We start from the raw sequence: 26017 nt of genomic DNA on the forward strand, positions 1-26017 counted from the left end.
AGATCTATCCTCCAACCACTAAGCCTGTTTCCTCTGTTGGAGGATACCAAGCTTTTCTCTGTAGAGATGCCTCCATGACTCACTGGTTTCTCAAGCTCTCCCCTCGCTTTTCATAATGTCTGGTGACCAGCTCTAGCCCACACCTGTTCACGACTTGCACCACAGGTTGAACTCATTTAACGTTTTTGTACACACAGCTCCGACATCATGTAATCTTAGTGTGAGTAATTATTGTTGATGGAAGCCTTGAGAAGAATATGTTATCTGGCAAACTTAAAATATTTGTCAAAGCAGGACAAAATGTCATCTAAGATTTAGACATTTTGAACTGAAACCTATTGTAGGGTTTTAGCAGTGTGGTACAAACTGTATGAAAAACTATATTGTATATTAAAATGATGGAGTTGGTTGGTTTTTAATAAAGTGAACCATTGATCATGTTTAAATACCAGAGTTTGCAAAGCACTTGAAATTTGCCAATTGAATTTTTTCAATATTGGTCTATTTTGGTCCACACACAACTTTAAAAGCTAAGCTAATTCAATAACTCTACAACTTTTGGATCCAGTCATCTGTTCAGTTGTAAATCTTTTTCCACTCTGGTTGGCAGTAATAACTGTAGCTAAAAGGTCTTAGCATCATGGATATTTAACTCAACCCAAGGCTGTCCCTCCAACTTTAAAAGTATTAAAATAATCTACAATCACTAAAAGTACCTGTTGACAATTTAAAATAGGTGTTTAGCATAGGAACGTTGCCTTCGCCCAGCTTTGACAGAAATGTATTTTGTCTAGATGTGACACACCAGTTAAGCAAATGGGTTGTTGAACTGCAGGGGCCTTCACAGCAAAGACAGCCTGCAGCCTTCTTTCTTCTCCAGCAGCAGGAGAAAAACAGCGTGACAAAGCTCCTGACCCCACAAACAACCGCTTACATTACCCCACCTCTAAAAATGTTCCGTCTCACTCATCAGACCTCCATCTCTTGTCTATTCTAGCCCAGTCCAAGACAGCTTTCTAAACCTGTGAATTAGTCAGACTTGTTTGTTTGCTCACATCTGACCATGTTTCTTCCATTCATTTTTAAACACCCTCCCTTATGTCCCCCTGTCTGTCCATTAGTGCTCTGCTGTATAAAGCAAATGGCCATGAATTTACCTCAGGGCGATGCAGACGAGCGCTTCGGAAGGAAGGAAGAGTAGAAAAAGAGCTGGGGGAAAAAGGCAGCAAGAATTGTGAAACTCCTATGTATTTCATTTCGTCTTACATAATTCATTTTGAAATGCATCTTAGATGATGTAAATCTGTTCAGAGGCACCCTCTATTCCAAGCCTTTACCCTTAAATGTCTCTGTGGTTGAAGTGTCCTGAGGCAGTTTGGACCCACTAGCCTTCCCCTCCCCCGGTCTTAATAAATCATTATGGAGCAGAGCCGCACTTATCAAGCTGGTCAGAGACCTCTAATGAGCGCAGGGACCAGGACTCTGCACAGCCCCAGATATATTTTATTAAGAGCACATTTAAACACACACTGTTCAAAATATATGACCACATTGGTGAGCCCCCTGTATCACATCTGCATCGAAAATAGCAGGTCTGAGACTATACGTGAGATCCACTCATTGTTCAAGCTGCCCACTGTGATGCAGCTAACTCTGTCTTCATGTCTGACTTGTCTACTGGCTTTAGCTGAGTGGCCTCCGTGGAGCGCTTGGATTATTTCCTGGATGTGGATGGGTCCTGTGGGCTCTCATGACCTTTGACCTCATACTCTAGTTATGACGGCCTTCAGAGAGGAGAACATACTCTCAAGTCAGACTCCGGTCGTCTCCTTGAATAATGGTCATTTTTATGTCCGTTGTGTGCTTTTTGTATGAAATTGAAAGGGAAGATTAGTGAAAATGTGGATGTTCAAAGGCCTCGAGATACAGTTAAGGACTCTTTGAGGTGCCTTCTTCTTGGCCTGTTTTTTTTTTCTTTTTTTTTTAAATAAAATATTTTTTCCTCTTCTCATGAAATGATTTTAACAGTATGATTTATTTTTGATAGATAAAGTATAACTGACTCAATATGTAATCATTGCACCAGGTCAAAGGTGATTACTGATGTGTATAAATACAGTAGGAATAAAAAGAGGAATGTGTCTGAAAACAAAATGATTCCAACTTTATGGGTAACAGTGTAGTTTGTCTTTGCCGCTTCTTCTTCAATCCTCAGACTGAAGTGATTGATGATGCAGTACTGTTTAGGTAAAATGAGCTATAAATTTAAATAGCTTTAACAGATGTACAAGAGAAACGCTTTGTTTGAACAGTGCTTAGCCGTCTTGTTCTTCATGACAGCCTTGTCAAATTAGGAAGTTTTGTGATTGACAGAATTGTCGCTTTTACTGCTTATGAAGCTACTTCCGTTGTACTTTTGAAATGTCTATGCCCTTCTGCTCATGTATTTTTTCCCTAATGAATTAATGCAATTTAAACCAGTAGGTAAGGCATTTGGAGGTAAAATGAGAAAAAGAAAGAGATCATATCACAGGTTAAGGCCAGTCTCTTTGATACAGGCAGACTATCATCAAAGAAATGCTCAGGCGCTCAGCCATGAATCCACCATTCAAAAATACCTGACCTAGGATAATGGCAAGTACATTGTTAATGCATCATTTTTTTAATAAGTTAGAAAATTGCTTCGACCACTGAACAAAGTCAGAATGAGCAAGGACTCACTGACAGTAATAATAAAAGGTAAGAAAGTCTTTCTTTTACATTCCTTTTAAGTTTCCAACATCCAAGAGTGAAGAAAACTAGTAAGAAAAAAATCATTACGCGGTTGTTTCATCTGACTCTTTTCTTCCCCGGCACAGAAACACTGGGCTGATTAAAGATGACTAAAACCTAAAACCGACCAAGCTGTGCACTTCTTCTCCTTCCTCCTCTCTTAAACTTTTATTTTTAATGGAAAATCAGCCCTGAGCTCGTTTACTCAGGAACAGAGGGATATAAATGTTTTAAAATGTAACCAAAAAAGAAAAAGAAAGGGAAGAAAATGGAATAGAAGGAGGAAAGGATATGTAATATAAGAAAGATTTTAATCTCAATAATTCATAAAGCAGTCCTTCAATCCCCTTTTCCAGTCTGCTGACTGGTGTTTGATGAAGATACAGGCTTTCTCACTGCCAGGCTCCAGAAAGGCAAATGTTGTGCAGCGTAGATAGGCCTCTGATAAGACCAATATATGGCACGCTTACTGAGGGGAGTAGGAAACGGCATTAGCCCAGCTCAACATGTGGGAGAAGAGCAGGACTGGATCAGAAACAAGGTTAGAATGGCAGGGAAGGCCCTAAGGGAAGCCATGCAAGACAGCGGCTCAGACTGCACAGTGACTGTTACACTGAAGGTCGTAAGGTCAGCGCAGACACTGAAATACTTAAAAACCAGGAGACTGTATGTTTGCTTTTACAGCAGTGGAAACATATGTGGGAGATGATTCTAAAGAAAAACAAACATTTCTATCTTTTGTTTTGTTTTTGTTTTTCAGAAACGACACTTATGGTATACTTGTATATCACTTTATGTTTTGAGGTATTGGTACTGTGTAGATATGGCAGCAATGGTTTGTTTTCTTTTTTCCTCACTTTATTTGGAAACACTTTCAAGGTATGTGTTTCAGACAACGGTGCATTTCTGTATTGTATTTATTTGTTGTTGTTGTTTTTTTGTCTTTTTGTGCGTATTAGAGTCCAGTAATATGTAGGGTGGTTTTTATAACGGACAGTCTGTGTGTGCAGGGAGTGCGAGATGAGGAGGAAGGAAGAGGGCTTTGCTGCTCTGAGGTACAGCCCTCTGATCTCCTTTTAAGTTGTGGCCCAGCATGCTCAGCAACATAGCCAGTCAAACCTGCAGCCCCCAGGGTTCAAGCTCTGCTCAAAGGTTTCTCCTCTCTAAGGCTCCTCTTAGTAACCGCCAAGCCATGGCTCCTTTCCACTCCAGTGATCACACACACTCCCCAACCAGCACTCACATGTTGACACAGTGTTTGAGGAAGCGTTCTGTGATAATGTCCAAGTATTGATCAGCTATCTGTGATGATAGCTGTTGAGAAAGCAACCTGAATTCAATCTGAAATGATTGTCATTGGTGAATACTGGATAGGTGGCTCAGTCTGTGATCTGCCGTAGTGGGGGCGAGGGCGTCGGGGTCCAGGGTTCACCAAAGGTGAGGGGCCCTCCTTCCCATCTGTAGTGCTGGGAGTCAAGTTCAGCCAGAGGGTCTATGGGGGACTGGAGGTCTGGACGCTGTGTCCATCTGGATCAATCTGCATATAGAGGCCAGCTGACGGAGACAACCCCTCCTGGTTAGTGTCAGGAGGAGATGGCTGAAGGGGACGCTTGATTTGGGAAATGTGATTTTTTTAAGCAGCAGAGAATTGAAGTCCTAGTCTTTATGTTTGGTTAATGCAATGCAAATTGATTTTCAACATCAGCATCACTGCTCATATCTCACTGGTTCATGTTTATTTGACTAATGGTATATATGAAATGAAAGGATGCGGTCAATAATATTTTATTAAATAAGGAAAATGACACTAAAATAAAGTGACATCAAACCTTCCACTTCAGTATGCACTCTCCAAAACTCAAAGTGTTTCAGCAGCACATTTGAATGTAAATGTCCTTTCTACAATTTTACACTCGGTGTGGGTGCTGACAACTGTTTTGTTTATCAGTAGATGTGTTGCATTTTTTGTGTGCCTGTGTGTGTTTAAAGCATTCATGAGATTAGTGTCCTCCCTGAAGGTGCAGAGGCCAGGCACACTGCTGCCGCTCATATGCATCTCTTTTATTGTCTATTGTGTGTAATCACAGCCCTCGCTTCTCAGTGCTAGACTTTTGACCCTTTTTATTTTGCTGTCCATTTTCAGCTGCCCCGCAACCTAACAGGCATTAGACTACTGAACAGATGTGCAAGGGGCAGTCAGTGAATTCTAATGAGGGCTTCTGAAACACCAAATCATTTTCATAGTCTGGATGACCAAAAGAGAAAAGAATAGTGTAAGGCATGCCGAGCTCTGTTTTGGTGAAATGATGGATTAAAAATAAGAGCTTTCGGCTGGGTTTGTGTGTCTGTCTGTGTCAGTGTGTGCATGTGTCTGTGCGTGCATGTGTCTCTAACATGCATGCGTGTGCACGTGTGTGTTTGTGTTGTGGCCGGGTGTGCGTGCGTGTGTCTGGCTATGTGTGTCCCCGGGCTAGACAAAGCTTGCTCCTTGGCAGTTCCCCCCTTGTCACTGCAGAGGCCTCAGTGTGTGAGTGCGGGTGTGTGATCAATCTCACGTGGACCAGTCATGGTGTCAGGGCAGCAGTGGATCTGACTCTCTCTCTCTCTCTCTCTCCTTCTCTTCTCCCCTCGTCTCCCAGTTCTCTTCCTCTTCTCTCTTGCTCCTCTCCATCCATCCTTTTCTTTGACTGTGGGACAGTAGAAGTGCCGGGTCAGGAACACCCATCTTTCTAGAGGATAATTAATGCATGCCAAGCTGGAGGGGCTGATCCCGACACCGGATTGCTCCAAACAGGTACCTGTGCCTTCGTTTTTTGTGGATCTGCCCTGCTCTGTTTCACTTTGTCTACTGAGCTTTGCTGACTGACTGATTTGCTGACCAGCACTCACTCATGCCTTGACTTTTTCACACACTCACTCTCTCTCTCACTCACTCTCTCTCTCCCTCCCACTCTCTCTCTCTCTCTCTCTCTCTCTCTCTCTCTCTCTCTCTCTCTCTCTCTCTCTCTCTCTCTCTTTCTCACACACACTTGCATGTGCACACTGTACACATGACAGTACTCTTGTACACAGATTACTGAGTAACTTTTAATACTGTTTGCTGGAGTGAGAATAGCTCAGTTTTCCTCTTGATCTACATTGTGTGGGTTTACAAGTTTACAGGTGTAGAGTTAGAGAGACACATTTTATGCTCTGAGGTGGCAAATGTCATGTTTTTGAAGTTGAAGTGGGTTGTCTTTACTGCTCTGGGCTGTACTAGGTGCTTCTACACCTCTGATCGCCTCTGATCGACTTTCTCAAAGGTTACAGCTTTTCTCTTTTCTGTGATTTTGTGTATTTGATGTGTTATTCCTTGCTGAGATAAAACCAAAATATGTGGAAATCTGTGATATTCCGAAGCAGTTAAATGCATTTCACTGCTGTACAAAATGTTTTTATTTTTTTTTTTACTTTTTACCCTATAGAGTTCCAGAAATACATTTTAACCAAATTATTAGATACTGAGAGCTGTAAAAAATTATATTTTAGTCAATATTAAAGTAAGATTTATTACTGTATTCAGATAAATTATAATACATGCATTTGACATTTGATTTGGATTTCACTGTGATTTTTCCAAGACAGGCCTTTTCTGATATTAACTTCTAATTCAACAGGCATTTATCATATCAAACTGGAAGAAAAATCCAAGGCACTCTCTTCAAACATTAAAATGCCTTTATTAACATGGCACGGTCATATCTAGACCCAAAAAACACTTCTACGCGTTTCGGCTTCAAGCCTTCATCAGGAAGTCAAACGCATTTATCATATGTTGTTGGTCAAGATGAACTTACTAAGTTACTATGGAGTCGGTGGTTTTTGTTTTCACTTTTACTAAGTTTGGATTGACAGACTAGATCAACTTTCAGAGTCCTGAAAGCATGTAGGCAAGCAGCTACTTCCCAGATTTGAGAAAAGAGGTAAAGGTACTTCCTGTAAATGTCACTCTCATTTTTAGATGAAGAGATATTTTTCTTAAGGGTCAGCACAAGAATTTACAGTAGGTACTGCTCTGGGAGCTTTGAGAGGGAGTTAATGTGGAGCACACATGACATGTTTTTCAGAAATCTGAACATTTTCCAGCTCGACTAGCCACCTGTCAAATGTGTTTAAGTTGTCATCATTGTATTGTGTTCTTTTGTAATATAACTTAAGTATGTTAGCACTCCCTTTATCAGATGAGCGTAGGTGACCCATTTAGCAGTTGTTTAAACTTAATTTACACGTACATATCCACCAGTCCAAAAGGTTAATGGCTGACAAATTAACCCCTGCAGCATTATCTTACAAATGGCCTGCAGCATATGATAACCTATAATCAATATCACCAATTATGTGTCAGACAGAGGCTATTGGCCATGACCTGTCTCTCATGAAGAGACTTTCTGAGGAAACAGGATCTCCTCCACTATGCAGATGCAGGATCTCACCCATTCTGATGTCATTACAGACACCTGGGACCACCTATCATCCCCTGACTGCATGTATTAATCTGCGTCTGTAGTGTCCTTTCCTTTTCCTTCTTCTCTGCCCCTTTTCTGTCTTCTTCATCACCTTTGCATTTTTTTTGTCTCAATCCTTATTCTTTTTTTTCTGCCTCAAATTCATACTTGTGGTTCTTCGTTCCTCTTACAGCCTATCTAAACCTATCTTCCTTCCAAAGTTTTGTTTAAAAAATCTCTCTCTCTCTCTGTCTCTCTCTCTCTATATATATATAACCAACTGATAAACAGTTTTGGGGTCCCTTCAGCCAAGTGTGATTATTTTTAATCTCGTGTTGTTGTTGCTTTTTTATTTTTATTATTATCATGATTATTTTGTTATTTTGCTCTCCATCATTTGCCACAATTTTACACTTCCTTTTGCAAAATACCTTGTAAGTTGGGATAGAATTGTGATATTTCCGGTAACTTTTTAATGAACTTTAATAGCAGCAATTATCAAATTGATTGCACAAATTGATTTTATTATTAATATAATAATAATAATAATAATAATAATAATAATAATAATTATTATTATTATTATTATTATTATTATTATTATTATTATTATTTAATTATTTTCCTCTCTTGACAGTTTAGTGAACTTTACACCTTCTTGCACTGAGTGACATTTTAAGGAGGAGTGTGTTTAAAAAAAACTAAGCTTGCGTTAAATGTTAGTCAATTAAATTCTTCCTTAGAACAATAACATCTTGTAAATATTTCAGAGAACACACTCCTGAATGTTTCCTACTTTTCTAAACTGAGCGTCTGAAGCCTCCAGTGATACATCGCAATCATGTGATAAATTGCAATGAATTAATAATTAAATAAGGAAAATCAAATAGCGATTTTACTGAATAGTTCCCAATTAATCATATGTTTAGTAGATTTCTGCGACTCCTAAAAATACCACGTGACCGTTTTAAGCGTTCATTTTGTTTTCTTTTGTTTTATTTTAAGTAAATTAATAATCAGGTCGAATTTTAATCATGAATCTAATATTACAGCTCGGACTAATTTTTATTGCAGAAAATACTTCTTTATGAACAAAAAGCAAGTGTATATAGATTAAGCTTTTCATACTTTTAGGTACGCTGTTTTTTTTCTCTCCTCTTTTATCCAATCATGGCCCTCGTATGCGTCCATTATAGGCTCCAACTTCATGCGATCCGATGCAACTTTTCAGCTTTAAAAATCACAAGTTAGTCATTTGTTTTGTTAAGAGACGATTTAAACAGACGAAGTGATAATTAAAAATGCTGATTTTAATTAATGTAAATCTAAACAATTTGTGTAGGTTTATAAAACACTAGACTTTCAAATAAAATGACGCATGAAAGTTAATTATTCTGCTTTTTCCCTTAGATTTAAGAATGATCGGGAACGTATTAATTAATATTTTTTTTATAATTTATTTGAATTATTATTATCATCATTAATAATATAATAATGAAAATAATAATAATAATAATGATAATAATAAGAAGAATAAATACCTTTGATTACATTGTAACGTCGTTGTGATACTCTGTGGTTGTAATATTTCGGACTGACCGGGAGGCTCTCAGACAGCAGGCGGATTTGTTAATGGTCACTCAGAGACCTTGAACTTCACCGGAGTGGTTGGGGGTTCAATTGCGGGGAGTGGGTGTTATGGGGGTGTGGTGGGGGGGGGGGGGGGGCAGCTGAGAGCCATATGCCTCCATCTGACTGCTGCTGTGACACCCAGCACACACTGAACAGCCCAAAGTCAGCGGCCCTGTCTCCTGAATTACAATCTGAAGAATTTCTTATTTCTAGGCTATTTCTTTTCTATTCTTTTTTTTTTTTTTTTTTTTTTTTTTTTGCAGAATTCGGCCGCGGTTTTTCCATTTTGCTTCATCACACTCATTCATTCAGTCACAGGGTCAGTGGTTGCGCATTTGAAGCACCACTGAATAAAACGCAAACCTCTATTTATTAAGAAATGAAAATAAAATCCACGAGAAGGGAGAATATAATTTGTATTATTTCGACCAAACGGCCTTTTCTGTGGCTTGGTCAGACCTGCACTGATGGTTGGAGCTGTTGAGGCCTATAAAATATTCAGCATAGAATTAGGGAATTAGGTGTAAGTAGAGTGTGGATCTAAAGGGGGGGGGGGGGGGGGGGGGGGTAACTTAGGGTGGGTTTGCCCCCCCCCCAACACACACACACTTCACACACACACTTCACACACTTCACCCAGCCCAACCCCATCCAGACTCTTCCTGCTGTCCAGACCTGCTCCACACTTAGGCCTGTCTTTGCCCTTCATGGATAGGATGGCATAAGAGGGGGGGGGGGGGGGGGGGGCTAATAGTTTACTGTAACCAATATAAATAGAAACATGCAGGCAATTAATTATTTCTTTTGCTCTTTTCTAAATGTCGTGGAGGTGGCTTGGCTGCTTTCATCGTCCCTTTTTTTTTCCCTCTCTCCGAACAGCGACTATTTTGTTTCACAAATGTTAATTGATTAATGATCAAACATTCTCGCGAGTAGATACATTTACATCCTGCATTGATGTTTCACGTTGCTATTTTAGTTGCACGTCAATTTTGGGCTATGTAAGACTACAGGCCCTATCGTCTGCATATGTCAGGTCTGCAGTAAATATGATGTCATGTTTGAAAGCCCTCTGGTCTTTGAATGAAGGAACATAACTGGTAATAATGAGCACTAAATAAACACTATTATGTCTGTCTGGGGAGGAAGAGGAAGAGGAGGAAATACAGGTGAAGGATAAATAAATGTTTAGAGTTGAAACTTGAAAAGCAAACTCAGGTAAACTGACTGTTGTTATTTACTGAAAGAAACAAATGAAATAAAACAAATTTAAAACATTAAAAAGGAGCAGATTATTTTACAGTTTATTAATCGTTTTTTTTTTTCTTCTATTAAATACTGCATTTTTTATTTTATGTAAATAGAACAAGTAGGACGCTTTACATGGTGCGTTTTTTCTTTGTTAAAATACTCATTTGCATTTCTTTACACACAAATAAAAATAAAAATAATACAATCTGTGAGTCTTACATAATAACCGTGTTGCTCTTAAGGACGGGCCTAATTGTTGCCTCACTAACAAGTGTCCTATTAGAATATAATGAATATTAAATAGACGGAATAAACTTGTCAGCTTCAATTGGATCACTGGCCAAATTCCTCAACAGTTGCCCCGCCAGGCAATTAATACAAGCTATTACCCCATGATAAAGCCTAATTAGCCCCGATTAGTCCAGAAAGGGAGGGGGTGAGGAGGAGGAGGAGGAAGGGGGGGATGCTAATTGAAAAAATCCTCCAGAAAAGGAGGTTGTGTATTGTAGACACACGGTCCTTATAAGCAGCTCTCAGTGGTAAATTCCATTCACATTCAAATGAGAGTGACAAAGTTTGGCAGAGAAACAAGCACACGTCCGCCTCCCGGCCTCCCCGTCCGCCTTTAAAAACGCGCTCCGCCTTTTGTTAACCTGACACGTGTTTGGAGGAGCCTTATTTGGTTAATTCTGGAGGAGGATGGCACAGTGCCAGACAGCTTGTAAAACACACCCAAAACAGACCATAATTAAAATGTTATCCGATGTGATCTTATTGGCTTTTTTATTTTATTTTATTTTATTAATTTTTTTGGTGACTGATTTAAAATTACGCACACAAATACGCATCGCACACACACACACCAAATCACATATAATTCCATTGAAATAATAATTTAAAAAAAAAAAAAAAAAAAAAAAAGGGAGTGTATTTTATTTTCTTTCCGTACATTTAAGCTCCAGTTCAGAGCAGAGCCGTGCACCTGTCTCCTTCTGCCGGATGCTGCTTTCTTCGGCATCGACTCCCTCTCTTCCTCATCCTCATCCTCATGTTCGTCATCTCTCTCTCTCTCTCTTTCTCTCTCTCTCTCTTAAGTGTATGTGCGCGCGTGTGACCGGCCATGCATGTCATATTTTCGCCCGAGACACACACACACACACTCTCACACGCGAAGACGCCTTTCCTCAGGCATTTGTCTCTTTCTTGTGCATTACAGTGAATATGTGACCTAAATAACCATTTTATTGTCTGTTCTGCCTTTTAGACTTCTCATAAGAATATTCTGTAATTTTGCACGTTTTGTTGTATCCACCCCTCCTTCGCCATGATGTCGTCTACTTTGATGAGTGTAATATTAACATGATAAGGAGATGTCAATGAAAAGCTCTACCTGACTGAGCAGACGACTCTGTGATATACTGGGTCTAATGTAATATTAATGCATGCAGGGCTTGTTTCTTATCAGGAAAGATCTCTCCAAAATTGTCCTCCACAGGGACCCACTTAGAGTGAAGCACACATAATAGAAATGATCACTCTTTTTTGAGCCTGCATCTGAAAGATATCACTTCACAAGTGACAAGAATTTAAAAAGCCTTATTTAAGCATAGCATGTATATTTTTTTTCTAATTCTATATTCATAAAAAAAAAAAATAAAAAAATCTGTACATAATTTCCAGCTTCTGTTGGACAGCAATTTGCGATAAAAGAAAATAAAATGATACTTGCTTTAATCAAAATTTATATTAATTTAAATGTAATGCAAAATAAATTACAAACTGAAATATATCTTGAATTATAGGCTAAATATTTTCCAAATATTGCTTTTTGGCTCAATATAATAATATGTATTTGATTTTCAGAGACTAATATTCATATGTATTACATCTGCATCTTCAATGCCATTAAGAAAAAGCACAAGCAAAAAAAGAAAAAGAAAATCAGGAATTACTATTATTTACATAAGACATGAATATTAAAAGGCCAGTCTTGTGTCAAGGCCAGTTGAGATGTAGTTAAATGAATAATGTTGTCAGTTGGAGGTATTGATTATGGGATTGTGAAGGTGTAAGTAAAATGGAGTGTTGATGTGTATGCTCTGCGAACACAGAGGACCTGAGGATAATGAGGCATAATGCAGCCTGAGACAGGGCCTCCTGCTGAATAAATCCCAAATTATACCCCAAACCAAGTGAACATTCTCCTGGGGGCCACAAGGTCAAGTCCACGACCCCTGACCCCAGAGAGTCTGGGTCTTGAGAGGAGGTGATGCGGGAGATTGAACATGGCTGCTGACGGCGAGGGAAGTGCCTGCAACCTGGTTGTTGTCTGTCTCTGCTGTTGGCTGTCCTCTGTCCGGCTCCTCCCTGCTTGATTTTAGTGAACACTCCATCTATTATTTAGCAGACTTATTAAAAGTTATTTCAGAGCCATCAGGTCCTGCCAGATGACCTGAGAATGGGGGCCTCCTGAGTGGCCAGACAGACTGGAAAATCCAAATGGACACAGTGGAACTGCTAAAACACACAGGCTCAAAACAAACAGAAAACACTGCCTGCATTATTAAGAGGTGCATTCACTATAGGGGAAATAAGAGCTCTTCAATATTTTACAAGCACATCTTAAATATAGATGAATGTTTAATTAAAGTCAACTTTTGCAGTATATGTAAGAGAAGACTAAATAAAAGCATACAACAGTGAATAGTTTAAAAAATGCAATAAAGCAAATAAAAAGAGCAATAATACATGTTCCCCAAAAAGCATTGATTGTAGGCGCGTACTAATAAAAGTTTACACTGTTCAATATAAATAAAATAATAGTCATCCTTAGATGAAAAATATCTCATTAGTATTAGTAGTATATTACCTTAAAATTAAATTTTTTATTTGTCAAGTAAATAAAACTCTTTTTTAAACACAGCTAAAATATGTTATTAGTTTGTTTTAATATTTTATTTTTGTCATGTAAGCACTAAAACTATAACCCAGAAAAACCAAAAAGACACAGAATTGTGATTTTTTTTAATCCCTTTAGGATGGTATTCTAGATTCAGGGCCCTTTAAAAAAGCAGTAATAAATTCACATGTATTATAAGGCTTATCCTTTGGAGACTGCCTTAACCCATGTCTTGACACAGCTCTTGTCTTGGTCTGTGCATAGTTTTGAATATTCATATCTTTGTTGAAGAAGCGTGACATAACCTTTTCCCCCTTAATGTGATGTGTGCACATGCACTTCCCAGCTGTGTCCAGAGAGGGCTGGGCCGTTGTGGGGAGTTGGGGGGGGTTAAAGGCGTATAGTGCAGGAGCTGGCCGAGGCGGAAAGGTCAGGGGAGGCAGGAGACAGGCGGGCTGGCCGACTGCTAAAGCTTTGAACCTAACAGATGGTGAAGGTTAGGTGACGTCCCCTCGCCTGGCCTTTCCCCAGTAATTGAGGATAATTTGAGCACCAAAGAGAGCAGGCCTGTCCACTGTCAGGCCCAGAGAGGAGAGACGAGGTTAATATGAAAATGATTTTGCATTACGGTCGGCTTTGTGAGGCCGGCCACAATCCTAATCCTGGCCTGAGGCAGCAGGAATGAAGAAGTGTCACCCTGGGTCCAGGCGCCACGCCACGCACATGAATACATCTCCAACCCATGGCCCTGTGCCCCCCATTAACCAGCACTCTGCCAGGACCGATTACACACTCCCACTCAGGAGCTGGGCAGGCTTTGGGGGCATTTTAGGGAGACTTGGGAGTGAACTGACATTACCCCTTATTCTATAAGAACAAAAGAGGTGTAGAAAGGCCATGTGATATCAATGCAGAGTTTTACCTCCTCTCCCTTTACAGCTACTGTAGCTGCTTGACTCCATCACTCCTTGTGTGCAGCTACATTTTACAAATCACATTTTGGAAGTTGTGATAAAAGAAAAAAGAAAAAAAAAAGTGCAAATGACATGAAATTACACATCCACTTGAGTCAATTATTTTTCTTTACTCTTTTTTTTGGAGAAGCAGTAGATTTAGAACACGACTAGATTGACTGGACTTCCCCACAGCTTGAGCCTGTCAAGTTGCAACTGTGGGACCAATTCTGTCCAGAAAGTTGCCTCTTTGGTGTGATGAAGTCATTTACAACTATTGATCTAGTAGTCAAACTGGGCATGTTAACCTGAAGAGCCTTGGAGGGAGTTTCTGGGAAAATGGAGGTGCCCCAGGGACCCTCTCATAAGCTCAAGCAAGGCACAATAGGCAGAGATGTAATTTAAAATGGGAGCTGTGGACTGGGCCCTCTCCAAAGTCAGTGTAGTGCTGCAGTCCTACTGGAGCTTCCTGGATCTATTTTTATAGGAAAACTTTTATATCAGACATTACAACACTTTTGTTCAGAGTGGCCTGAAATATGAATCTCATATATATATATATATATATATATATATATATATATAATATTATATTTTTGGCTGCTCTGACTACTGGTTTCAACATGGCTCTTTAAATAGGAAGATATTCATGGATAAGACTATCTAATTAAAATGAGATTTTTAAGATTTTCTGAAATATATGAACACTTAGCGAATGACACACACTGAATGGAACAAATAATACAAGGAAGTACAAATAAGTACAAGAAGAAGAAAAGTCAAATCTGTTCTGTGATTGAAAACCCAATTTAACCCCATAAAGATGAGAATTAACAGTTTTGAAAGTAAGTGACTAATGTTTCTTCTGTGAACTGTTTGACGACGGTTAACATTTTCTTTTTATTTGATGAAAAGTACCTGATGCTCTATTCACACTCAGCTGTAGATACACTTTCACATCTCTGAGTGTTCTCTGTATGAACGTGTGTGTGTGTGTGTGTGTATAATCTCTTCTGTGCTGTGCTGTGGAGCTGGGTGGCCTGTGGGCTCCCCCAGGTCTAGTCCAGATGAAGGGGTCTTTACTGGGCCATCCCCGCTGCTGTGCCCTCTGCTTGTCTGTCTTGGTCCCCAAGCTTTAAACCGGCTCCATGGCCTGTGACCTCCTCCTCCAGCATCACCCGTCAGAGCAGTAGTGGGACCCTCCCAGCCCTGGGGAACCCTTTGGTAACCTGTTCATATCTCTCTCCTCCTCTTTCATTGTCCTACCTGCAGAAGGGGAGCCCCTGCAGAAGTTTTAGCCAACTGATAGAAGTTCAAGTTCAGAGTTTTGTAGGTGCAGAATTTCCATAAAAAATGTATCGACTCAGCTCACAATATCTTAAAAAAAAAAGAGCAATGTTTTCTAAGAAGAAGCCTTTATTTTTAGTGAAGCAAAGGGTGTTTACCCTTCCCACTACCTCTGGACCCCTCTTACCTTTATGGGGATTGGTCAGTTTTGAGGTCACATGTTCATCCTCAGGAAGGAAGTTGAATGAACGTTTTCCTAAACAATAAGAGAAAGTTATTTTATGAAACAGTTGCCCTTTGTGTCTTTTGGCTGTTAAATGCAGCTGCACACACACATGGATGGACACACACATGCAGGTATCGACACACACTTTGTCATGGAGCCTGTGACTGAATGTTTTCAGCTGTATTTTATGATGTAACTCAAATTTCAATCACAAGAATATAAATGTTTAAGGCAGGTTAAATTTTATTTATTTGCTTTCTCATCTGAGTTGTATTTCTTCAACTTTTTGCTGTAGCTGGAAATGTTAACTTGCATGTGTTTTCTATTTTACATGACTGTGCAACTTAGAGACCTGGGAAGAACCAGTGGCGCAAAAGGGCTTTCTCTGTTATTATCTTCTGATTATTTCACTTGTTTTTTTTTTTTTTTCGCTCCAATTGGAAAAATAACATTCATCATTCCTTTGACCTACGAGATCATGGCAGAAAGTATGTCTTTGAAAAGTAAAACAAAAAATCCACTTTTAAATAAGATCAATTGTAAACAAACCCAGGGCAACACTTTGAAAGGCCCCGCCAAGAGATTTACCTTGCCCTGTGGCAAATAATATTTCTTGAACTGGGTTTAAATTTCAAGTGTCTTGGGTTTATAAAAACCTGGAACAAAAGAAGCCAGTCTCTGAACAGCAAATATTATCTACTGGTTGGGCAAGATGTCAAGATTGCCTTTTTGTTGTCTCAAATACAGGGCCAGATCTAGTGTCTGGCAAATCCCAGAATAAACCTCTGAATATATCCCTATTTACTTGAATTTAGTAGGATCACTATAAAACCACATCTGCATGCACAGTTTGAGATAGACCTTATCTTTATGTCAAATTTTCACAAGCTGTGTCCTTTCAAGATCTTTTGAATGTTGTTTTTAATATCACAAAGACCCTGCATTTCTGCTCTTGCTTTATACGATAGTCATCTCTTTTCCGGTTTACACAATAATCACCACACATTTATATGTTTCCTATCATATAAAAATAATCAGAAACCGGATATTTTCATCGGCTATAATACATGTTTGATTTTTCAGCCTCAGTATATTTTCATATTATGCAGGGGAAATAGGATGATTAATTACAGCTCAGTAATGGCTGTCTTTCAGGATGATAAACATCGAAATAACTATTTTCTGTTTCTTGATAATAATAGTAGTAGCAAAGCAAGTAATGATCTGTTCCCTTGATAAGTCTGAAATCGAGCCATGATGAAAGCATATGGGAATTTGTTGTAGGGTCCTGGTGTGGCATCCATTACCCCTTAATATCCCGCAATCTCCTCACTTTTCTTTCTCCTCTTTTCATTTCCCCAAATATCTGCAAGTCTACAATATCCTACATTAGCACACACATCCCCACTTATTTATTTTGCCTCCTGCAACATGCTTTGTTTTGTGTTTGTTTATTTAAAAAAAAAAAAAAAAAAAAGAGAGAACACCAGAGAAGGATAGCTAAGTTATCATAAAAGAAAGCTGCTGCTGCACCTCTGGTCCATGTTTTTTTTTTTTTTAATTGGTGGCAACTTTTAAGTGAACTTTAGTGGCTGTACAGAGGTACCGTTTATAATTTGGTTCCCTTTTTTAGTGAGACCTTGTCAGAGGTAAATAAACCCGGTGCAACTTACCGACCAGGCAAACCTTTCTCTGCACTCCAGCAAGAGAGCCGTCCCTGTCATCTGATGTTCCACTCTACTTAAATCATAGGGGTTGGTGTGTGTGTGTGTGTGTGTGTTGGGGAGGGGCTGCAGGGGTGAGATGTAGAAAAAAGGGAGAAAAAGCCACAGCCCCGCTATCATCATTTTATTTTGATTTTTTTCCCCCCATCCCATTCTTTAATCCCTCTGATGAAGTCTGGACAGGCAGAGGCATGCTCTCACAGACAGCAATTTCACTGCACCATATGCGCCTCACACATCGGATGGCAGGGAGTAGAGGGGTCTGTCGGGAGCACAGCCAGGAGAACGGAGAGAGGAGGAAAATACACAACACGAAATCCAGAATGGGCTGCAGTCAGGACACAATGATACCCTGTAAATGTTGCGTCTGCTGCATCCTCTCATGCACCTTAAGCAACATGGCTATGACGCAGTCACCGTGACAAAATGACACACATATGGCACCGGCTCTGGACTAGAATATTAACACTTATGCAGGTAAACAAATGAGCCAGGTACTCACACAAAAGGAGACAGGTACTCACACAAAATGGTGGTGAGCTGTGCACTGCTTGGCCCCTCCCTGCGCTGAGGATGTGGTGCTGACACCCTGATCATGTGATTAGAGCGGATGGAAAATAGCTGCGCGTCTACTGTGGTTGCCTTCCGACTTCCCTGGTTTATCCGCCCGCCCAGAGGAGATGTCTTTAATTTACTGTACACAAGCAGCGTTGTGAGACAAAAAGGACAAATAAAGGGACAACTATTATTTAGTCAAACATAGAAATCAAACTTTTGCAAAAAGATAAAAAATAAAATAAAATAAATAAAAATCCTTTGACTGGGAATAAAAACATTTATCATTTGCATAACTGAAGTGTTTTTATTGTTATTACTATTATTGTCTGGATGCACAGATATTAAAAAGCATAAATGTTCAAAGATGGAGAGCAGTTTTACTGTAAAGGGGACAGAAAGGAGAGAGAATGGGTGGAGGCTAAAATAATTCAATTTGGGTCAATAGACCTTGCCCAGTTACATACAAGGAGAGATCCATAACCCTGCGTGTTCCTTGATCTGCTTGCATTTTCACTACACTCAGTGCTGACCAAGCAGGTTGCTTCTTAAATCTCACACTTGCTTCCTATATACATAATATATCCATCTCATATCCTCTAGACTTGTTTACTCGCCTGGTGAAATATGTGTAGACCTCAGGAGGGGTGCGGTGGAAAAGCAGGATGCTATCTACAGGGCGGCGGGGGGGGGGGCGGGATGGCAGAAGGTTACACTTAAGCTCTGATTGGGTAGTGTGTAATTAAGGTTGCATTTGGCAGCTTTCAATTTTAGGTGAGAATTGAAGGGGAATTAGAGTGACTGTGTCTATTACTAAGCTCACCTGAGAGCTGAGGAGCAAGTATCAGCGCTCTGAAGCTCGGACAGATTGCACCACAATCATTTGAGGTGTTCAGAAGGGAGCAGGATCTCTGCAGGTCCACAAGATGCCTGAACATGTCTTTAATTAAAATTTTCAGAAGTAATTATGTAGTCTTACATTTGGGTTTGTGAGAACTCTGTCATATAGAATATTTAAACTCTTTTGCCGATAAAGTTGGAATAAAAATATTTTTACCTCTTCTCATGAAATGATTGTGAATATGTGGTTTATTCTTGATGAAGTGTAAATGACTCAATATGTAATGATTGCACCAGGTCAAAGGTGATTACTGATGGGTATCAATAAGAATAAAAAGAAGAATGTGTCTGACAACAAAATTATACCAACTTTAAGGGAAAAACTGTATTTGTTTTTATCAAAGTGAGTTAAGTATTTCTCACATTATAAAGCTTTAAACCTACTACTGTCTTTTTAACTTTATACTTAAACTTTAGATTTATCTCACTTACTTTAATAACCTCATCACTACCTCTGCACTTCACCACATATGCAGTATATATATTCCTACTTACCTGCTGTTCTTGAATAATAAAAACATGACAAGTCCAAAAACGATCTTCAGTCTTAAAAAAACATTAAATGAGATCATCTGTCTGATACCTGTAGATTCCTTATGAGTGTCTGTTTTACAACAGTTGCTTAACATATTTTTGATGACAACGCCTTAATTAAAAGACACTGAAAAATGTACCAGTGGTGTTTCCAGCCATGTGACGACTGTGAAACATCTCCCCAGTAACACATCATTGCATCCATGTGGGGTTGGACAATGGCTCCATCGAATCACTTTAAATGTATTTTAAATGGCAATAATAAGGCCTGCTGAGTGATTGATGCTGTCAGCGTACAGCGTATACCTATGCAACCCTGGGCCCAGCAGGTGTAGATCAGCAGCACATTAGACAGACAGGGGGAAATGTGGCACGCATGTGGCGATGTCTGCGAGAAGAGACATATATCAGCTGTCCCTCAGCAGCGGCAGTACAGTACGTAGCTCGTGGAGATGTGGTAAGAGCTCTGCCCAGGAGGATCTGTATAATGCTCTTCATTTGCTACAGGGAAAACTGAGACATCCCAGAGTATTGATCCAACTATTGACATCATTTGACGGTTCCTTTCAAGCATATCGTTAGGCTGCCAAGTTAAGAGAGTAAAAATGTATAGGGGATCTCTCTGTCATCGGGGTCGTGTCTATGTAATGTAGTACATGGGTATTCAAAGGCTATTCTTGTTCAGGTTTACCACAGCTTTGGCCCTGAGCAGCTCAACCTCAGGGTATCATTCCAGGTCGTTTTATTCTGTTGGTGATACGTTGGGTCAGTTAAATAACACTGGTCATAATTATAGATTTTCTATAAGAATATAACAGTTCCACCCATGATAGTGAAATTCATCAAAGGGGTGCAACGTTCTTGTTGAATTCAGGTAATTTCGGTATATTTCCGAGGTCTTTTCAACCGCGGGCAGTGGCCTTAGCAGTGTGAGAGGCCGCTGAATCCAGGCAGCCCTTGGACCGTGGACGCTGCCCTTGACTTTGAGCCGTTCCCAGGCTCTCGAGGGCTGCGAGGGACTCAGAGGGGACCGCTTTGTGTGACGCACAGAGAGCAGATGTTCCTCTGCATTTGTTGTGGCCGGTTTGGGATGCCTTCTCTGTCCAGACATGACCTCTGACCCTTTAGGTTGATTAGCATGTTCCTGCTGTGGGGGGTCAAAAACAGATCTCACATGCTCAGTGAAAACTCAGCGCGGAGGAAAAATCTGCTTTTGTGATTTATCTGTTGAATAGTCATTTTATAAACCGTTTATAAAAGTGCATTTTCTGTTAATATTACATGCTTAATCCCAAATTAAAATTAGTTTCTCTTTTTTTTATTCTCATTTCTTGATTATTTTTTCACCCTTTTTTTCCCTGTGTTGTACTCCCCAGACTCTTGTTATATATGGCTCCAGCATAATTTTATGATAATTATTCTCTCATAAATCTGGTTCTAACTACCACTCTCAGGCCTACACAAGTTCCAACTTATAGTTAAAATTGTTCAACAGTTTGTTTTAATGCGTTGAGTTCACACATGCCGTCTTGGTGTGTAACCGATGGACCCAGCTGAACTGGGAATATATTACCCTGGTCTTAAATAGTCAGGTCATGAATTTGCAGTGGCACCTCTGTCTCTCAAATGGGGGTCCTCTCCACTGCTTCCTCTCACTATGCATCGTACAGTGGTGAGATGTTGTGAAGCTGTTCCCCACTGACCACCTCTAGGCCCCGGGGCTTTCTGTGGGGAATGAGCTACTTGCTGACCACTTCAATAAAATTCAATCACAGGTATCATTCGCAATTCTTGTAACTATGTTCAGACTTTATAATGTGACAGGCTCTGTCAAAATCTAGATTATTGGAAAAGAAGTTAAACCAAAAATTTTCCTCCAATGGATCATTTGTGTGGGGGTCCGTTACTGTTACTGAGAGATGTGCTGAAAGGATGGAAAGACTTTCAGAATATTGATTCCTGTTAAATCAGAAAAGTTAACTTTCCTGGAGTTTATCAAACTAAATACAGTGTGAAAAAATACATAAGAACCTGGTTTTGTTCGTGTGTTTGGCAGGATGATGTAGCTATGACATATTGTGTAAGTTTTACAAATTACCAACAGATTCTATTCTTCAGCTCTGTGTTATTCCATATCATAAAGATACTTGGCTGCATTGCAAGGAATTATTATAAGTGTAATTTCACTGGTGCTTAGAGGGCAAAAAACCATAAAGATTAAAGCTTTATTTATGTGCATTTGCATTGATGTGCTGCATATGTGATGACTGTTATTTATAAAATAAATCATCACACCTGAGACTTAAATTTGATGGACTTTTGACCGGTTTTTCTGCCTGAAATTAATTGTAAGTATAATTCTCTTCCACTGGACTATAATATTCTTTGTAATTCACCCTTGCTTTATATTCTAACCAGAGCCTTTTATGATTCAGTACCGTCCGCTAAAAACACTATTATAATTTCTGTCAACTAATTTATTTTTTGTTTGTTTTTTTACATTTGGGAAAATTAATAAATAAATAAGCAACAAAACACGATGACAAATATGACTAAAATAGGATTGGCCCTGTCGAGAAAAGCAGCTTTGTTTAGCTGAACTGTGGCAGCCCTGTATTGTCCCTCCCGTCTGAGACACGTTGTTCAGGCTTAGGTTGATTTGACCTCAGCCACATTGTTGACTCTTTTGAGGTAATGGGAAGCATCTTATTGTGTTGTTTGAGGTATGGTGATTACTGCTTTATGAAAGTTTCTCCAGGATCAAAGACTCTCTCATGCATTAATAAAGGGTGTTTTGTGAGAGTCTTATTAGCTGTAATGTGCCTGTCTGGTAATTCATGTCTGATGGCAGCAAGCGTCAGTTGTAGGCGGAAGATTGAAAGAGCACAGACAGTGTTGTATTTCAATATTGCTGCCTTTTATGGGCACTGGGGCTAAATTTATATTGATCTGAATTTGATAATGATTCTATTAGCTCTATTAAATTTGTATATATTCAAGGGCTCAGTTACACACCGAAACAGAAAAAGAGCCAAAGAAAACAAATTAGTGTGTGGGGGTGTATTGTGTTGCATGTAATATAAGAGGGATTGAAGGGGATCATCAGGAATTGTCAGAAGTTAGAAAGGAGAGAGCGAGAAGCCTTGTTTGTGCGTGTGTGTGTGTGCTTGTGTGTGTGTAAATATTTCTCTAAATTGCTTGTGGCTGATTGTAATTAATGTAGATTAAATCAATTATTCATAGTGTGTAGTAGTGTGTGTGAGTAAAATGCACTAGCTTTTTTGAATATTAAAGTCATTTAAAAATGAATTGTTTTCATTTGTTTTGTGTTGTTTTTTTATTTATTTCAAGTGTCAAAGGTTGATCAGAGCACCTTCAGACTGAGTGACACACAGACTGGTCAGTTAGCAGAGAACACTGGATAGTTGTTATTAATACACTGACCAATTATTGGCACCTCGGTGACACTGGTCAGTAGCCCTGCCAATGTCTGTCTGCTGCTATCATTGCCAGACGGAGGTCATTATCAGAGATCTGGGCCACAATGGGGACCTTAGGGACACTATAGACTCGCTCAACAGGCCTATGGTTGAGACAGGTCAGGTCACTCGTCCACCTCCCCCATGCACTCTCTCTCTATCTCTGTCTGTCTTCCCACCATCGCCATCTTGTTTTACTCCGTAAATATGCTGCAGCTACAATCAGAGTTTACTAGCACACCTTTACTTAGTTTCTGAGGATGTTTTCTATCAGTAGATTTATGGCCATGTAGGTTATCAGCATTCAGCGCCTCCCAGCTTTGCCTGTGGCCCCTGCAGTTAAAGTTGATATGGGGGAATAACAACTCAGCCCTAGTGTTTTCATTTCAGTTGGCAGTGTGAAGCTGATAAATCTTTGCGAAAACACTCATTTAGAAGTTATGCATATGGATGCGTCCCTCAAAAGTAATAGGTATTGTATACTTAGGGGAATTAACATAAGACATTTTACACAGTCAAAGAAAAATATAATTCATGCATAATTGATTGGTGGCATGATTGCCTAAGTTTACTGTCATTTTTCTATGGTAAGACAAAGTCTTTCCTCAGGCTGTTTAGCCTAATGGACTTCAGGGATGTTTAATTTAGGGCTGTCCAGGAGCATAAATGGAGCGCCACAACTCTGTCTTTTTTATAACATGTATAGCTCCCACCACTCAAATGACTCTCATTTAGCATGCAAACCCATGGTCAGAGCTGGTCTAATTGCTTGTCATTTTGATAAACTCCATCAAGTTATTTAAATGCGTTGTGCCTCATATCCCAGTTTGAGGCGCAGGTGAGAAGACGAACTTTCATATGCTACTGAATATTTGTGTTTCATTGCAGAATTATTATTACCAGTAACTTAAGTGCCTTACATAGTCATTAGAGGGATATGGCACAAAGGGCATATTGTTGTGTAAAAAGCATATTTTAATTGGGACTTCATTGTATATAAATTGCTATTTTAAAAAATTAACATATCTGTATGTCTTTTTTTAGGTCAGGGTACATTTTAGACTTTTACAGCATAAAATGTTGTTCACATGCAATGTTAAACACTGTACTACAAACAAGCCTCAGTTCTATTTATATAGTTCACTGCTATCTGTAAACTCAGGTATTAAATGGTAAATTGTTGTGAAAACAGAGGGTATGAGGATGTTTTGGATGGTTTTCCTTTTTAGCGATAGTAGTAGAAGTTAAATAGTCCCACAAGGTCCAAACTGACTAAAGAAAGTTACAAAGGGCTGGAAACCTTAGCATCTTCACACCTGAACTCTTTGCAAACACTAGTTCAGTTGTGGCGTACAGCGGCCTTCTGATGGAAACGACTGGGACCTGCTAATAGCTGTGGTCGGCAGCTGGCCCCTCTCACAGCAGGGTGGACAGGGTGAACGGAACATGGCCGAGCCCCTGGTCGTCGCTTCATTATCCCTCTGTAACCATCCACATCAGCAGACACCTCCGCTCCAGCCTGCTGGGCCTGCCGCCGCACCGGCCACTCGCCCGCGACGAAAGGCAATGAACTCCAAAACATACCGTTCATCTTCCAGATGGAGTGATTTACTGATTTAGCATGGGCTCTGTCCCCAAAGAGCTAGTGCACCCATGCACCAGCATTCTCCACTCTACTGAATAAACATTTATATTCTTTAACTTGATGTTGTGATATTATGAAAATAGAAATCAAGCAGTCAAAATGCATTTGGAACATTCTGTGCATAACTGACCGATGGAGAAAATAGAGAAAAATGACACTGGGGGAGTAAGTGAGGAAAAATGAATATATCGGACTGGACTGCGGTGCTCAGAGGGGATTTAAAATTGTACTGGGGAGAAATGGTGGTGGGGGTTGTGATACCAAAGAGGGGAAGGGGCACTGTTATTTTTATTTCCGTTTTCTATTACCTTTGAAGAAGGAGAGTTTTTTTAGAAGCTAGATTTCACTTTGGTAATTTTTCCATCACTCAGTCGCAGCCACCTGTCTCTTCCCAAGATCCCCTTCCTTTGTCTCTTAAATAATAAGCCTACATCCGCATACAAAATGGGGTAAGGAAAATGACCAGGGAGGGAAAATAGAAGGTGTTAGTGAGGGAGGCAAGAGATGAAAAACGGGGGAGAGAAAAAGAATAGAGAAAACAGCAGTGCAATAGAAGATGGGGGGGGGGGGGGGAGTACAAAAAGATGAGAGGTGACCTTTTTCTCCCTGCCTTGCGTCTGGCCATCAGTAAGCAGCCATGTTTGAGAGGGAAGCCATTTTCTTGCCCCGCTTATTACTGTGTTTTATATTCAGCTGTGTTGGGAGGCGCTGGTCACTGTTCAACCCTGCAGTCATGTCAGGCGGCAGTTGAAGGGTGTGTATTATGTCTGTCTGTGCATATGTGTGTAGTGTACAGGGAGGGGCTCTGAGGGGGGAGCCAGGGGCACTCAGGATTAGACAGAAAGACCCCTGGGTTGGAGGCCAAAGCTCAAGTTCATCACTGCAGACAATGGAAAGCTCTTCAGAAAGCAATTGGGCTCTCAGTGACACTGGCCTCTGTGGTGTGGGCTGTGCTTCAGACCTCTCTTCCCATCCACTGCCATCATGGCTGCACCTTTGCACTCGCATTCTTGTTCTCGCTCAGTCCAGCATGTGGCCCCTTATGCTCATCTTGCTATTTTATATTATAGCTCATAAGCATTGCCATATGCCATGATGGCCATGTGTGGCCGTATTTTTTTTTGTGTGTGTGTGTACAAAAAAAAAAAAAAAAAAAAAAATTAGGTGCTCTTTCTCTGGGCATGCGCGTGGGGTCAGACTGTGCTCTGAGTAATACACAGCGACAGCACACACACACACACACGCACACACACACACACACACACACGCACACACACACACACAGACTACCACCTCCCTCCTGTCCTTCTCCCAACCCAACCTCCTCCCTCTTTACACCCCTTCACTAGGACATCTGCTCCCCCAGCGTAGCTGCCATTGTGATGCTCCACACTAACAGGGGTTTTAGCCACTGGTGGTGTGAAATTAAACAGCCACCTCGTCCCTTGATGATAAGTGGCGTCCTGTCTTCATGCTGCGGCTATCTCCTGCCACACAGCACAAGGTCACGCTTTCAAGGGTGATCATGGGAATTAGAGTTCACTATTGTGAAAAAAAAAAACATGAGGAGTGAACATGAAGGAGATAGAAACTACAGGAGAGAAGAGACTGTCATGTTTGAACCTATTTTTGATTTTTATTTTGTGCTGTTTTTCTATTGTTGACTGAAGCTGAAT

At 40.0% G+C, this 26017-nt stretch overlaps 1 protein-coding gene across 1 annotated transcript in view; it reads left to right on the plus strand.

Annotated features, from left to right (window-relative positions):
* The window catches only part of zfhx3b (zinc finger homeobox 3b), a 288910-nt gene that overhangs the window by 52016 nt on the left and 210877 nt on the right, over positions 1-26017 (plus strand). The window contains exon 2 of the mRNA XM_030127560.1: positions 5412-5566. The gene's annotated coding sequence lies outside the window, so the exon portion shown is untranslated. The remainder of the gene's footprint in view (positions 1-5411; positions 5567-26017) is intronic.

The sequence above is a fragment of the Sphaeramia orbicularis genome, chromosome 3 (genome assembly GCF_902148855.1).
Source record: "Sphaeramia orbicularis chromosome 3, fSphaOr1.1, whole genome shotgun sequence".
In the NCBI taxonomy this organism is placed as follows: Eukaryota; Metazoa; Chordata; class Actinopteri; order Kurtiformes; family Apogonidae; genus Sphaeramia; species Sphaeramia orbicularis.